Source organism: Miniopterus schreibersii (assembly GCF_964146895.1).
Source record: "Miniopterus schreibersii genome assembly, chromosome: 1".
Taxonomy (NCBI): domain Eukaryota; kingdom Metazoa; phylum Chordata; class Mammalia; order Chiroptera; family Miniopteridae; genus Miniopterus; species Miniopterus schreibersii.
Genome location: NC_138101.1, coordinates 169,185,639 through 169,201,657, shown reverse-complemented (window position 1 = coordinate 169,201,657; position 16,019 = coordinate 169,185,639). Strand labels below are relative to the sequence as shown.

At 39.9% G+C, this 16,019-nt stretch overlaps 1 pseudogene across 1 annotated transcript; it reads left to right on the top strand.

The window, feature by feature from the left end:
* Positions 1-13,528: 13,528 nt before the first annotated feature.
* On the top strand, positions 13,529-14,753 carry LOC308552148 (gamma-tubulin complex component 3 pseudogene; annotated as a pseudogene). The gene has a single exon. The product of its transcript is annotated as a gamma-tubulin complex component 3 pseudogene (transcript).
* The last annotated feature ends 1,266 nt before the right edge of the window (positions 14,754-16,019 follow it).

Genomic DNA, 16,019 nt, shown 5'->3' with positions numbered 1-16,019 from the left:
AGGGTCCGCAAAGCCAGCGGTCCCGGGTCCTAGGTACCCGGTTTCCCGGGTTTAGACGTAATAAAGAACTTCCTCTCGGGACACAGGCGCGTTTCCCCGGTGTCACGGTGTGACGGCACACACCTGGGGGTCGCGCACACGCACCTGCGGGCCGCCTCTTCCCAAACCAAGTCCTTCCGAACCTGAAGGCGGCGAGGAATTGAGGGGACTTTGCCGGGTGGGGGGATTAGAGGGCGTTGTGAAGGCACTTGGAGCACCGCCGCTCTACAGGATGTAGCTAACCCATTCGTCGTCAGCAGGTTTCCACATGGTTTAAGAAAAAAGTTTTTTATTTTTAATCCATACTCTCTCTACTTTTCCCGTACTTTTTCTCAGTTCCTTAAGGAATTTAAGAGGAAATCGCCTGGGTGAACTTTTTAGTGAATGTAAATGTTCCTTTATTACCATAATTTCGTCAATGCACTGTGTTTGCTTTTTATACTTTTCTAAATAGTTACTACTATGGCTTTAAAATATTTTAGAGTATAATAGATTTACTGACTGCTGTTTTCATCATGCAGGATTTTATTGTTACCATTTATTAAGCATTCACAACATGCTAGAAAGTCCACATATTATTGCCAGTGACTGTCTCTCAAGACTATTAAATATTTAAAGAAATAAATACTGCAAAAGCTACCCTATGCATAAACAGTGACTGGCTGGCTATGACCCTAAGAAAGGGCTGGGAAGAAAGCAATTGCATCTATAGCCTTCCATCCCACGTTCGACACCCTTTTTCTAACATTCTCTGACAGGTTATTACTGTAGTGACATAATGCTTCAGGAAATTTTACTTCACTTAGTAACTACTTTTTTTAAAATTGAGGCTTTAGAAATAAATTTTCCAAAGTAACTTAAGCCGCACCAATGATAAGCCCAAAACAATACAAAACATAATGTTAAACAATTAACTTATTTCAGCTAAGTATAGAAATTCTGTCCTTCAACTGAATACAGGTATTCTGCAAATTTTACCTATTCCCTGTATTTTTTTATACATATTGTTATAGTTTTAATCCACAACCTTTCATTAAAGGATTGAATTCTTTCCCACGACCCATGTCTATCGACTCTATGTACCTGCTTAACACACAGATGCACGGCTAGCAAAGATCTGTCAGAGTCATGTCACAATTATGCAGTCCCCATTATTATAGTACCTGGCTCTGTCATGCTAACTTCTCTAGGCTTGTTCTGTTGCCGCTGCTGCTCTCTAGGCTACAATTACTTCCTCCCTCCTTCTCTCTTGGCATGCTGTGCTTTTGTGCATTGCATTACACTGTTCTGGCTCCATTTCCTTCTCGCTGTGCTCTGCATCTGCTCTTAGGAGGATGGAAACAAATATTTATTAACCTCCTACTAAGTTCCAAACACTAGGCTGTGAGTTTCCCATAAGATGTCCCAGTCTTTTAAGGCCCTCTATTCTGCTTCTACCCATGGCACCCCTAACTTCCAGACGGGTATCTCTCTTTCTCCTTTCCCAGCATGTCTTTGAGCATGTTTATAGTGCTGAACCAGGTCTGTCTTTATCGGGGTTACTTACAGAAAGAGTTGTTTTGAATGACTTTTGTATCAGAGGAAGCTTTTTATAGTAGGCAGCTCAGGGCTAGCACACCAGTTTTGTAAATCACTCTGAAAACCTCTGGAGTGTGTGCAGAGGCCAGGAATGGAAATGCAAATGGGCAAATGGGCTGAGTGAGGACTGTGGCAAATTGGTAAGCCTATGCTACCTGAAAGGGGCGTCCATCACTCATCTCCAGCTGATTGTTGTCATTTGATAATATCAGCTCACCATTGCTAAATTTAATTTTTTAAAGCCCCAAATCCCGATTTTTATGCCAAATCTCTCAATTTTTAACTGTCGTCAACTCATTCAAATTTTTTGGTTTTGGTTTGTTTGTTTGTTTTTTACACACAGCATAGTGCACCAAAATCATATCTATTTTCTAGATTGAGCCCAAGATCCCCAAATCTGCTTTCTCTGATTTCAAGGAAATATATAAGTGAAAGTAAAAGAACACATCTCATGTGAGATTAAATGGCAGGCAGGGTGGGGAACAGAGTGGTGGGACATAAGCTTTCTTCTCAAAGGATCAGTTTTTGTGTCCCTATGGAAGCCAGCTTGTACCTTTCTCTGCCCATCCCTTATGAGAATTTTTTGCTCACAACTTAAGCCAATTAGAATATTACCCCATCATCCTCAGCTAATATTAGGAATCTGATTGTAGCATAAATTTATCTTTTCTTGAATGTAATTGTTTTAGTTAGTAGCTCCAGGCTGGTGGGACAATCTGTCTGTGCCATCTGCCAACCCACTGAAAGCCAGAGTGGGTTTGGCCGACCTGGCTGCCAGGGCAGACCCTCCTTTTCCCTCCCTGCTTGCCACTCCATTTCTGTCTCCCCTAAACCACTCTCCTGAAGCGGATGACCCACACACAGCACCCAGAGGGAGTTTATGCTGTTTCTTGGACTAAGAGAGACCATATGTTTACTTCACAAATAAATAGTGTAAGGTTTTCTCTTGATTTCTCCCCCTGTTATGTCTATCTCTTTTAAGTTAGAATTAAAAGATTTTGTGAAAAGGTTTATGTTTATCTTAACCATACATTAAATAAAATCAATCAAATAGCTTCCAGTATTTCTAGGATGAAAAGTCTAATTTTTTGTCACTCTGCATTCTGCCTTACATGTTTATATTTGCAAATACTAAAGAGTAGTCTTACAATGTATTAAAAAATATGTTTGGACAAACTGATCACCTTTTTCATGAAACCTAGATCACATTTCATTTTTAAAGTATACCTGTTTTTCCTGATTGAGAGAGTAATATGAGCTCTTTGTCAGAAGTTTGGAAAACATGAAAAATAAAAAAGGATTTTTAAAAAATTTAAATATCCATAGTCTCACTACCCAGAAACAACCTCATATAACATTTTTTCTTCATCTTTTCTTCTTCTTTTTATTTTTAATTTTTTGACACAGTATTGATAATACTGTCTATAATCACCCTTCACAGTTTATTATCCTGCATTTTTTTACTTAGTATGATACTCTGAACAGTTTTCTCTTGTTACTAAAACTTCATAACATATTCGTTGTTTCATCATATGTATCAACATTTATTAACCGTTGCCTTCTTATGGAATGTTTGGAAGATTTCTAATTTTTGGTCTTATAAATAATAAACATGTTTACATTTGTTATTACTGCATGAGAACAGATTCCTACAAGTAATGTTATTACATCAAAGGGTATAAACATTTTTAAGACCCTTTGATGCATATTTCCAAAGCATTTTTTAAAATCGTTGTGCCTGCCAATTTATACTGTAACTAGCAGTAAATGGGAGAGCCTGCCCTAGGGAACTCTCACAAGCATTTTTAAATCTTTACTAATTTGACAGGTGATAATTTTTTTAAATTTGCATTTCTTTGATTGTTATTGCGAGGTGCACTCACTTTTTTTAATTGTAGTAACAGATACATAGCATGAGATCAACCCTCAACAAATTTTTAAGAGTACAACACAGGCCCTGGCTGTTGTGACTCTGGTTGAGAGCGTTGGCCCTTACACCAAAGGGCTGAGGGTTCGATTCCTGGCCTGGGCCACATACCTGGCTTGCAGGTTCCTTCCAGCTCTGAGTGCAGGAGGCAAGCAGTGGATAAGTCTCTCTCACATTGATGTTTCTCTCTCTCTCCCCCCCTTCACTCTCTCTAAAAATCAATGGAAAAAATATCCTTGGATGAAGATTAACAATAGAAAAAGAGTACAGCACAGAACCGTTAACTCTAAGCATAACAGCGTATCTCTAGAGCTTTTCATCTTGCATGACTGAAATGTTACACCCGCCGAACAGCAACTCCTCACTTCTCCCTTTCCCCAGCCCCTAGCAACCACCATTGTGCATTCTACTTCCATGAGTTTCATTACTTTAGATGCCTCATATACGTGGAATCATGCCATATTTGCCCTTCTGTCTTCTTTAGCAAACTGACCTCAGGTTCTTCCATATTGTAGCATATTACAAGATTTTGTTCTTTTTATGGCTGAATAATATTTCATTGTATGTATATGCCACGTCTTTTATCCAACCCTGTTTTGTTGATTTTTTTTCTATTTTGTTTATTTCTGCTCTACTCTTGATTTCCTTCCTTCTGCTAACTTTGGGCTTAGTTTGTTCTTCTTTTTCTAGTTCCCCAAGATGTAGAATTAGGTTATTTATTGGAGATCCTACTTCTTTTTTAATGTAGGCATTTATCACTACAAAGTTTCTTCTTAGTTCTGCTTTCACCACATCCCACATCCTGTAAGTTTTGGTACATTGTATTTTTATTGTTCTCGATATTTTCTAATTTCCTTTGATTTCTTCTTTGCCCCATTGATTGTTCAAGAGTGTGGGTTTAATTTCTGCATACAGCATTTTTCAAGTTTCTAGTTGTCCTTGATATTGATTTCTAGTTTCATTCATTTGTGATCAGAAAAGATACTTGGTTATGATTTCAATCTTCTCATATTTGTTAAGACTTGTTTTGTGACCAAACATGAGATCTATCCTGAAGAATGTTGCCTGTTCCCTTGGGGAGGGTATATATTCTGCTGCTGTTGGGTGGCTGCATTTACTTTTTTTAACAGCCACGTGGTTGTGTCATATTGAGCTTGTGGTCAATAAAATCTTAGATTTTTTCCAGATGAACTGCTTTTAAGTAGGGTCCGTTTCACTAGGACCTGTACAATTGAATTATTGAATCTAAGTGAAATATTAAATATTTATTCTTGTTACATTTTCAATTTGTAAAGTTTGAATAATTCAATGAGTTCTTTTTTCTCATTCTTTTTAAGAGGCTTTAGTTATTTTAATAGGTATTAATACAGAAGATAAGCAATTCAAATGATACAAAAGGGTGAAAATTCTCTTAATCCACCTTTCATCCTGCAGTTCTCCCTAGTGAAAACCACTGTTACCGATTCCTTGTGAATTTTTCCAGTGCTAGTCTCTGTGTATGTGTTTGTTTGTATAAATAATCTTTAAGAGAAATGGCAGCGCACTATATATACTAATCCTATACTTAGCTTTTTTCACTTAACAAGGGGCCCAGGATAAGACCCTTTGAGAAAGCCCTTGAGCAGATGACTGGATAGCAAGACGGAGTCACTTGTGCAAGATTTGAGGGATTTGACGATATTCCATCCAGCAGGTTTAACAAGCGCAAATGCCCTAAGGTAGCAAAGAGCTTGGCATACGTTAGAAACAAATAGAACTCCATGTTGCTGGAGCTTACTGAATGAGCAGGAGAGGGACATGAGAGAAAGGTGGAGAGGGAGGTAAGAGCCAGATCATACAGGGCATCAGGGTAATGATGCGAACGTTTCATTTTCTTCTGTTTGATGTTGGAAGTCACTGGAGAGTTGGATATGGTTGTTGAAACAATAATAAAATAAAATCATCTAGCAATTTTACCTATATAGATAACGTGAGATCATAAAATGCTTTGCTGAAATTAAGATACACATTTTAGAAGCTACATAATAAATTAATTTTGAATACAAGAATTTATTTTTACATTGTTAGCCCAAGGCCAGAGTCACAGCAAATAGTGAAAGGAACGTGTAGCAATGAGATAGTCCTAAAAGAGGGCCTCCCTACTTTCATTCACCCCTGAGACAGAGATTCAAGGTTAAACAGGCAGGAGAAAGACATCCTAAAAGAGTGGAGAAAGGGCTGGTTAGGAGACAGAGGGACTTCAGTTCTATATCACAATCTCTATGCCTGCCTCAGTTATCCCACCTGTGAAATAGGAATAATAATATCCTGCCTATATATCCCAGAAGGTTTTTGAGAAAATTAAGTGAAGTAATGCATGTGACAGTAACATGTACTACGAAGTATTAAAACACATATAGTATTGCCATTTTATTATTATTATTATTATTATTATTTTAATCCTCACCCAGAGATATTTTCTCCATTGCTTTTCAGAGAGAGTGGAAGGAAAAGAGAGAGAGAGAGAGAGAGATCCATGTGAGACACATCGATTGGTTGCTTCTCAAACACTCCCCACCAGGGCAGGGATTGAGCCTGCAACTGAGGTATGAGGTAAGTGCCCTTGGCCTGAATCGAACCCAGGAGCCTTCAGTCCTCAGGCCAGTGCTCTAACCACTGAGCAAAACCGGGTAGGGCAGTATTGCCATTTTTTTAATAAAGCTACAGGAATAATATTGTGAGAGGGAGGATATGCAAATATGAAATAATAATGAATTAATACCTATGTGTTGAAAGCTTCCTGTACTTGTTCTGTGCAGCCCTGGGAAAATAGATCAGTTTGATAAATATTTATTTAGGACCTACTATGTTAAGGCACAGTGATAGATACAGCAAGCGGCACAGCTGCAAGTAAGGCAGCAGGAGGCCAGGAGGCCCAGAGGCTCCCCCTGGGGAGGTAAAATCCTGATGCCGCAATGAGGGGCAGTAAGGGAGGGTGTGGGACTCTGGCTGCAGAGTCTGCACAGTCTGTAGCTTTCCTGCTAGTTGTGAAATGTTCCAGTTGTAGCAACTAGGACCTTGGAATCTAAATAAGTGAACCCAAATGAAAGTGCTTTCTAAACTGCCAGGTGCTATACAATAGCATGATTCTATGAGGCAGGTAAGAAAAGATGAGCTGGTATCAGGAAGCTAGATCTCAAAGTTTCATCTGTTTCATCCATCTCCAAGCTGCTTATGAATGTCCATTTGACTTACATGATGCTGAATGCACTTGTATTATTCTTACCTTTGCATAATCTTTTACATTCAGCCATTGAAACTGCACAGGTGAAGTGATCGGGTGTGTTCAGCTGCAAAATCAACACATGCCGCAGAGTGACCTAATCTCCATTACCATGTGCCAGTTTGCACGAGAAATTCAAGGGCATACTGACACACACAGTTCAGCACAGATGGAACTGACCTCCTGGTTAACAATTAAAGTAGGAATGAACACCAGATAGGTAGAAGTTAGAACTACTCCCCTAAGCGAAATAATACAACAAAATGACATTTTTCATTCCTTTGGAAAGACCTTAAACCAAGGTTGCAGCTTCATCGCAGTAATGGGGAAATTAAACACATTAAGGCCCACAAAAATCAAAACTGTTAATTCACAAAATGTTCACCTGCCTGGTAAATTATATTCCTATTAACCTCTCTCTCTGCTCGGTGACCTCTATATTATATTAGGAATCTTTTCCCTCTTGTGTTCAGTCCTTATGCTGTGATTGGTTAAAGTCAATATGCCAGAAAGAACTTGCAGTTAAATAAAAACAAGTCACAAATACTCCAGGGAAGTAAAAAATCTTAACTGAGTGAACCAAATTTATTTCTTCTATGAAATTATGAACATTTTATTCAATGTTATGCATTTTATTAACTGTATCTTTTTCTATGTCCAGGCCTGCAGATGCTAAAAGCTAGTAAAAAAAAAAAAAAAAATCTTAAAAATCAAATCTCTTGCCCTCTCCCTCCTCCTCTAGGCATTTTAAAATTTATAATCTCTCTGGCATTTATCATACACTTACCATATGTTCGGTACTATATATCATATTCAACGTATTCCTTATGGAAGTTTCTTCCATTCCATAATTTTTGTAATAAAATCATATGTATAATCATATGTATATTCAGTTGAAATGCCTCTAGCTCTAAGTATATTTTTCATGCACAATCAGAAATTTTATTAAGCAATTTTTGAGGATAATGATAAAATCACCTATTACTGCAAAAAAAAAACCCCAAAACTTAGTGGCTTAAAAAAAACACCCTTTTCCCCATCAGCTTGGGTTAAGGGTCAGGGTCCTCAAGTTCAAACACAGCTGCTATGAAGCAAGTTTTGGAAGAGATGAGATGTGGGCTATGAAACACCTCTACATTGTCAACTAAAACTATAATGCCAATGGAGAGAAAGCAGGATAATTTGAATGTAAACAAAATGTTAAAATATAGGAGGAGTTATATTTAGTACTATGTGTGGGATAAAAATGAGTAGGAAGAACACAGCCAAAGAAGATACATTAACTGAAGTAAGCGAGGAACAGTGAAAGGGACCAACTAGGTACATGGAGATAAGAAAGTTCACCCGAGGTAAGATCACTGAAAGGTTTGAAATATAGGATAAATAATTTAAACTTGAAAAAGAGAAGTCTTGCTGAAGATTTCGAGTCAGGAGGCGAGGAGGTCCAAATGGCAAGAAGGAAGTTGACATTTAATCACTTAGGCCAAGTGAACAGACAGTGAGTGTTTACTCTGTGCCAGACCCAGTGCCGAGCCCTGGGATGTTTTCATGGTGTGGTTCTAGAGCATCTGAAGGGCATACGCTGCCTGGAGTGCAGCCAAGGGATTCTACTCCTGCATGTTATTGCGGAGAGAATGACAGCAAAGTCAGACAGCTCAGTGACCAAAAAAAAAAAAAAAAAAAAGCAAATTAGTGACGTCAACTGTAAGGTAAAATTTCATTTTTCATTCTTTGGTTTTCTCCATTTATAATTAAGGATAAAATATGGGTAACACTTTACTTCCTTCACAGAGGCATGAGAAATGCAAAGTTTAGTTTTATTTTAGAATGTTAAAAAAAGAACCAATGTCAAACAAGAACTTTTGGCTGATCATCGTACGGCCTTCAATAAGTCTCCATCTCTCTATGCATATACATGAAGTGCAGTAGGTAATAATAACCCATAACATTGACTGGATGTTTATTATGTGCCAGGCACTGTTATACAGACTTTACACAAATTAACACATTTAATCCTCACAGTAATCAAAGGAGGTGGATACTGTGATCATCACCCTCATTATATAGATGAAAAAATTGAGGTATAGAGAATTTAAGTGCCTTGACCAAGGTTATACAGGTAGTAAGCGGTGGAGCTGGGCTTTAGACTCAGGGTATCTGGTTCCAGAATCCATGCAATATGCTATAGAGGCTCTTAATTGCTTTTTAAAATTTTAATTTATACCCATTGGCAATGTTGGCTAACTGTCCTTTTATATGTCTATCATCGTCAGCACTTCTAGCATGTAGGCCCACTTAACTAACTGGATGCACCTCCATCTCCCAAAGCGACTAAAAGCTCATGGCCAAAGATGCCTATTCTCAATACACTGGGGCGGGGGGGCAGGGGATCATAACCTGTCCTAGTTGACCTTCAGTAAGAGCTTAAAGCTCTTGAAGCTGTCTAAGGTATTCAGCACTCTTCCTGAGATACAACACAGTCATTTCCCTCTTAGTGGATGCCAGGCTCACCTCTGCTTACTGCTCTGCTCCCTCAGCACCACACACACACCCACCCACACACACACACACACACACACATACACACACACACACACACACTCCATTCAGGGTGAACCAGCCTCTTCAGTCTCCTCATCATTACAGGGGGACTGGCACATCCAGCTCTCCCCCTGATCATTTCTACCCTACCTACCGGAGTGACTACTGTACATATAGGGTAAGTAAACTTCCACTTCCACTTCAGTGCCCTTCTGACTCCTCGCACTTAGGATGGGGGTTCATGGCTTTGCCAAGGAACCACCCTGCATGTCCAGGAACTGGAAAGGCCACCTCAGCCCTTGACTGGGGTGGCCCGGTCACCTCTAATCAACACAGGTTTGGTCATTCCTTTGTTGGTGGTTGTGTCTACAATAGCTGAGTTCCTGGCCAGATGCTAAGTTTGCTTACATCAGCATGGGTGAGGGAGATGTCTAAGCTCATCAGTCTGGGAAAGCAGGCCAACATACAAACATTTTGCATTGCTGCAAACCCCCAAGTTTTTCAAATTTCAGTTTTTAAAGGATCAATGTCAGTATTGTGAATATCAAAATATCAAAGTTTCATTGTCTAATGTAGGTTAGCAGCCCTTGGCTTTTTTACATGAACCCTGGAGTTAGGCCTTTTGAGTTACAAGAAACAGAGAGCCACTCATGATACTTTAAGAGAAGGGAGGTTTTGCTGTAAGTCTGTCCCCACATGGATTAAAAATGGAACCGAGGCAGCTCTAGGGACCAGTGGGCTGTCAATCCCTCGGAAGATACCTGATTTGTAATGTGTTACTGCTTTTCTTTCTCTCTAGTAGGGTTTCCTTCGCTATTATTTTTTCCCTCTTTGACTTTTGCAGAACACATTGGAACTCAAGTCCCTCTGAGTCATAATGAGTCAGCTTCTGTTCCCAATAATACTTCCTGAGTTCCTTCTCTTGGCATCTCTTACTTTATATTTCTGAGAGAGAGTATACACGTCTTTTGAACATCAAGGTTTAAACGTTAGGCGTGGGCTGGGTCATCTCTCTCTTTCTCTCCCTCTCTCTCTGGTAGAGATTGCCTCACTAGAAGCCACTATGGGCTGTCAGGTACTATAAACATATCTAATGTAGATGGGATATTTGAGGCTGAACTGAAGCAAGCTCTTGGTAACAGGGTATTAACATTATAAATTTTCTACAATTAAATTAAAATGACACCATGTTTTAAAAGTCTAATGTTCAAATTTACAATCATTTCTCAATCTTTAAGATGTAAGATTATCCATACTTTCCAAAGTTAATTCTTCAATAAACTCTTGTATTATTTTTGAAGAAAGTAGATTTTTAAATGAGTAAATTATCAAAGAAAAATTCAAGACTACTTACAATCTCTTTCATCTTCTTAAGCTTCAAAAGTATCCACAGCTTTTTCAATCTTTTCCCTGGAGTTTGAGTTCCACTATCTCCAACCTTATTTTAATTTAGCCCAAATGATCATTACAAATGAAATTGCCAGAAGCAACAAGAAATGTTTGAAGGACTTATCCTTGTTATTTGGCTTCTAACTTAGGACCTACAAGGCCAGGGTTCAAAAAAATTATCCTCTAAAGATAATTTGTGGGAGAGAAATAGAAGATTCAGAGATGAAGATATATTTTAGCAGTAAAAGGTGAAGTAGCATTAGCTACAAAGAATGAGAATGAATTTTCATCATTTTTATTTTAAATGTTCTTACCACAATCTGACCAAAAATATCTCCTTCTTCCAAATACAAACTTCCATGGTAGTTCCTGAAGCTTCTTGTTTTGGATACATCCATCATTTCCTCTTGCCCACCCCCCCTTTTTAGAGAACTTTTCCTGCTAACATTTTTGAAGGGATACGACTCATCCCCTTGGTAACTGGACCAAGAGTGGGCATGTGAGTCAAACTAGGTCATTCAAAATCTCCTAGAAATTTGGGAAATTGAAAGATAGAGACTGAACCAATGGACATTTCAGGCTCCAGAGCCATGAGGTCGTACATAACTAATTGGCAAAAGAATTGGCTTTATGGCCAAATTAAAAATGTAGCTAACTGCAAAGTTAAATGTAGCTGAAGTTATGGGGAAGCAGACCCTAAAAAGCCTTTGGAAGAAACTGATTTCCCCAGGAAAGATGGAGCTGACACGCAAGGAGAAGTAAAGAGAATATTCTGAGAAAGACCAAGAGAAATGATCTGCCCGAAGATGAGTTCCCACAGGTCCCCAGCTGTACCATTTGTCATAGGCTTTCTTCAGACCCTTACAGTAAATTACTCTTTCTTTATTTCAACTTGCTTGAGTGTGGTGTGTTTTTTTTTTTCCTGTAATGAGATTAAGATAATTCTGTTTTTTATGTGTATATTTTTAATCTGGATGAAGACTGAATTTAGTATGCCTCAGAAGACAGAATGGGATGGCCTCCACTCCTCCCAGTGCTCCCTTAAGAAAACTGAAGACCAGCACTGAAGCATGCATATTTTAAATATTTGCAAAGAACAGCGGTTTCATCTAGAATGGGATTTGATGAGTAACTTCTGTGACTGAGATGGAACTTAATAGAAACACTTTTCCTAATAAGATGGATGAATACGGTCCTTGCAATCGTTCAGCAAATTATACTGAGTATCCACTATAAGCGCTAAGTCCTGTGAACAGTTCTGGAGCCCTTAAGGAGATTAGGCGAGTTATAAATAAAGTTTCCAGTGGAACCATGAGTAAATCACAGTTATTTTATAATGTACCTGAGACCACTGAATGCTAAGGATGATTTCAAACAGAGAGCACTGAGCTGAAGAGTTGGGACGTTTGAGCCACATATAAAAAATTCAGCCCTTTCTTGCTTGAGTTTCTCTGACAATGGATTCCATGTTAAAACAAAGCCCCGTGAACAAGTTTCTGAGCTAATTCCGAACAAGTCAATGAACATCTATTAAAAACGAACTACATGCTGAACACTAAACATACTCTAAGATGAAAACAACTTTTTGGACTAGAAAACAAACTAAACAAAAACAAACCCACATCCAAAGGGCTGTTCCATCCTGATAATAAATATCATTTACTCACTAGATTCCTACTTGTATTGATGCCTGAATGTTGCGTAGGTAGATTCTGTAATTGTCTAAGACCTTTGTGACTTCTTGATCTCTTGTCATTAGTTTAAATTCGATCCCATAGGAACAGATGTGATCCCAAAAAAGTCATTATAACTTGATAAGAGCATGGATAATTGAAAACTCTCAACTTGCTTTGTGGATAAAGTCCACTAAGTCCTAGCCCTGGAAAGCACAGTGTCAGTCTTTAAGCAGTGATATATTTGGTGCCATTTTTGCTGTTGAAGAAAAGGGCAAACACTATAACCCTCTGAATCCACAGCTCATGAGTTGACACCATCAGTTGTCAGCACAGGAAGCAAGTCATAAGAGAGCAATCTGGCACGGGAGCCGAAGCTGTCCGTCATGTAGATGGGTAAGGAAGAGCATACAGATATCTTTGGATCCCTAAACCAAATTGCCTCTGTCTTCCACGGCAGCTCAAGAAACCCTCTTAGAATCAGTCAAGGGCCCCAGCACCGTTGGGATGGCAGACTTAGAGGGAAAAGCACAAAATAAGAAAATATTTAGAAAGCGTCTTGCAGATACCGTCTCCCTAAGTGCTTCATAATCATAATGTTATGGTTGAGTGCCTATCAAATTATAGCTGAAGATCAAGCAAAACACAGACGTTTGCAGAGCAGTTACTGCTCACTTAATGGTCTGATAGGGCAAAGGGTAAATTCTTGAAAATGTCAGGTATTCAATAAGTCATATTCTTAGAGAGAGAGAGAAATCCTTCCAGAATTCAGGCTCATTACCTAAGATAAAAGTCATGAGTCATGTCCAGCGGGAATTTACAAAGACAAACACAGATGTTGCCACATTAGTCCCCAAAGCTTCATAATCACCCCAAGGGGTTTTAGCTGCTCTGATTTATTCAACTTCACCCCCTAAATTCTATGCTATCAAGAAGCAAAAGACTCCTGTGGGGCCTTAGCCTTTAGGGGACACCTGGGGCCCGAGGGGCACAGGGCGGGCCCAGGCATCAGGCATCGGGGCGCAGCGGGGCCTCTTGAGTGCACAGGGCTCAGCTGGGGGTGGGCAGACTAAGGCCTGCAGCTCCACAGGGAGCCCCCGTGGGTGGCCTTGGGCTAGGATGAGGACCCCCGACCGGAAGCCGCCCACCTTCCTGCTGCAGAACCTGTGCTGTCAGATTCTGGGCAAGAGCGAAGCTGACGTAGCCCAACAGTTCCGGTACACTGTGTGAGTTATTGGCAGCGACTTTACCCCAACTATTGAAAAAATGAATTTCTAGTAACTGAAAAAAATCAATACAGAACTTATTTGACAAAGAAGAGAAGCAGATGCTGCACTGTTTTCTGAACTCCAGAAAAGAATTTCACTCACAGGGAGTTTTGAAAACCAAATGGTCAATTCTCTACCTCTTGCTGAGCTTAGTGGAGATCCACGCAAGCAGCCAAACAAGATTTCTAGCTACACCGCATTATTTGCCCATGTGTTGCCAAGAGATGTCCACTCAACTCCCTACTGCTAGGCCAGGCCTCAGACTCTCCGGTTGAACCAGCAGGCAGCAGCCGGCAGTCAGCGCAGGGCTCTGGCAGCCTGGGAAGCGGGCGCCAGCCGTATCCGCTGGTCTCATGGAGCCCCAGGAGCAGGAGACTGCTTCCCACAGCAGGTGGGCTCACGTCTTGCTTGGGCTTCAACGGCAAACCAGCCTTCTTTACAAACTGCTACCTCCAAAGGCATTCCCAACACTGTTTCCAGCAATGTAACAAGGTCAAGGAGACATGTGGAAGTTACTGAGGAAGCCCTGGTCAGAGACATTTTGTAAGGATTTCAGGGCATCAGTGGCAAAATAATCCAGATGAGCAACACTGAGAATTGTTATAAAACGGAGGGAAAGACAAACCTAAACACATCTTTGAGGGATACAACAGACTTGCTGAGTTGGGATGGTTACACAATAAAATCAGAAAATACATGGACCTGCGGAGTCTAGATCATTCATCTCGATTTGTAGGCCACAGCTTTGTGCAGCCTTGCACCAAGAGCTCCAAGAATACTACCGGGGACTCTCCTTTACATTCCCAGCTTCAGTTAGAGGATGACCGGGGTGTGAATTTGGGCCTTGCGAGTAGCCTAACACTCTGGCACCTCTGGTTTGGACGTAGGATTCTAAGATAATACTGAAGACTCTTGTAGCCCAGGCGGACCACTGTCTAAGAAGGGAAGCAGGTGAGCTGGCCTCAGCCGTCCACGCCTACAGGAAAACGGGAGACCTGAACGTGTGGTCCCTGGTGCAGCACATTCTCAGCTTAGGGTCACATCCTGTCCTGAACTTCCTTTACCATTGGATATAGGCCCGGGAGCTTGAGGACACTTAATGTGAAGTAAGGAACGCTACTCGATGGTCAGACTCGGATTTAAGAAGCATGGGCTCTCAATTACTCTTTTTTTTTTTTTCCCTGTGATTACTGTTTTCTCTTAACAGTAATGCCACCACACTTCATTTGAATGCCGTGCATATTTTGTACAGCACTTTGAAAGCCAATTATCTCATTTATCGGGAGAGCTGTATTTGGTGAGTGGGAAATCGTTATCCCATTTTTAATAGTGGGAAACTCAGCAAGGTCAAATCAGTTGTCCAAAAGTACTAGCAATAGCACATTTACGGCAAAGCTAGGACGAGGTCTCCTAAGTCTTAGTCCAGTTTTCCTTGCAGAATAGTATTATATGCTTTGTCGCTTTGCATGATTACATGAAACTATAACTGTTGTGCTAACAATTTTATGAAACAAGTTATGTGTGTATATGTGCCTATTGAAATATAGTTAGTTCTGCTATAATGCAACATATGAGTTCCTAAAAAGAAATCACTGTGCTAAAATCAGAGTAAAAACAGGACTTCTAACAGAAGGTAGAATGAAGGGGCATCACACTCAAAAACCTTGTCAGTGATGTTAAATTTAAAAAACTAGCAACTTAATAGAAGTTGCACAGTTTTAAACACATATTAAATTGTTGAGAAATATGTAAATTCTAGAATAACAATGGCATTTACCTTGAAAAAGCTCTGATGTTGACTTGCGGACATGTCCTGTAGGAAGCTTGTCTGAAGCAAAACGTAAAGTTGTGGCTGCTGACACACATGCCAGGCCCAGGTAGCTGGTGGGTTTGTGATGTGCGCGGTTTTTGGATTCCCATGTGGCTGGGTTGCTGTTTTCACCGAGTTTCTCGTGGGTGAAATTGCACTTAAGCAATCATGAAATTCGTGCTATGCTCAGATCTTTCCCAATGATCAGTTGTGCCACAACAAGTTGTTTTAGAAACAAGTGCGATGGCAGAACCAACCATAAGTGGTACTGTTTTGTGTGTGCTTTGAAACACATAAAGGGCATTCTCTGTGTGCATATGTATTGTGCAACTTGCTCCGTATGTCTTATGGCTCCTTCTGTGACAGTATTATAGTTGCATTTTGTTACTGCATATTATTTCACTCTATGGACATGTATTTTATTTAGCAACTCTCCTATTGATGGAGATCATGTTCTTTGTAGTTTTAAACCTTATGAACATTATTCAAATCAACATTCTTTTAAAAAGAAGCAGCAGCAGCAAAAGGCCCC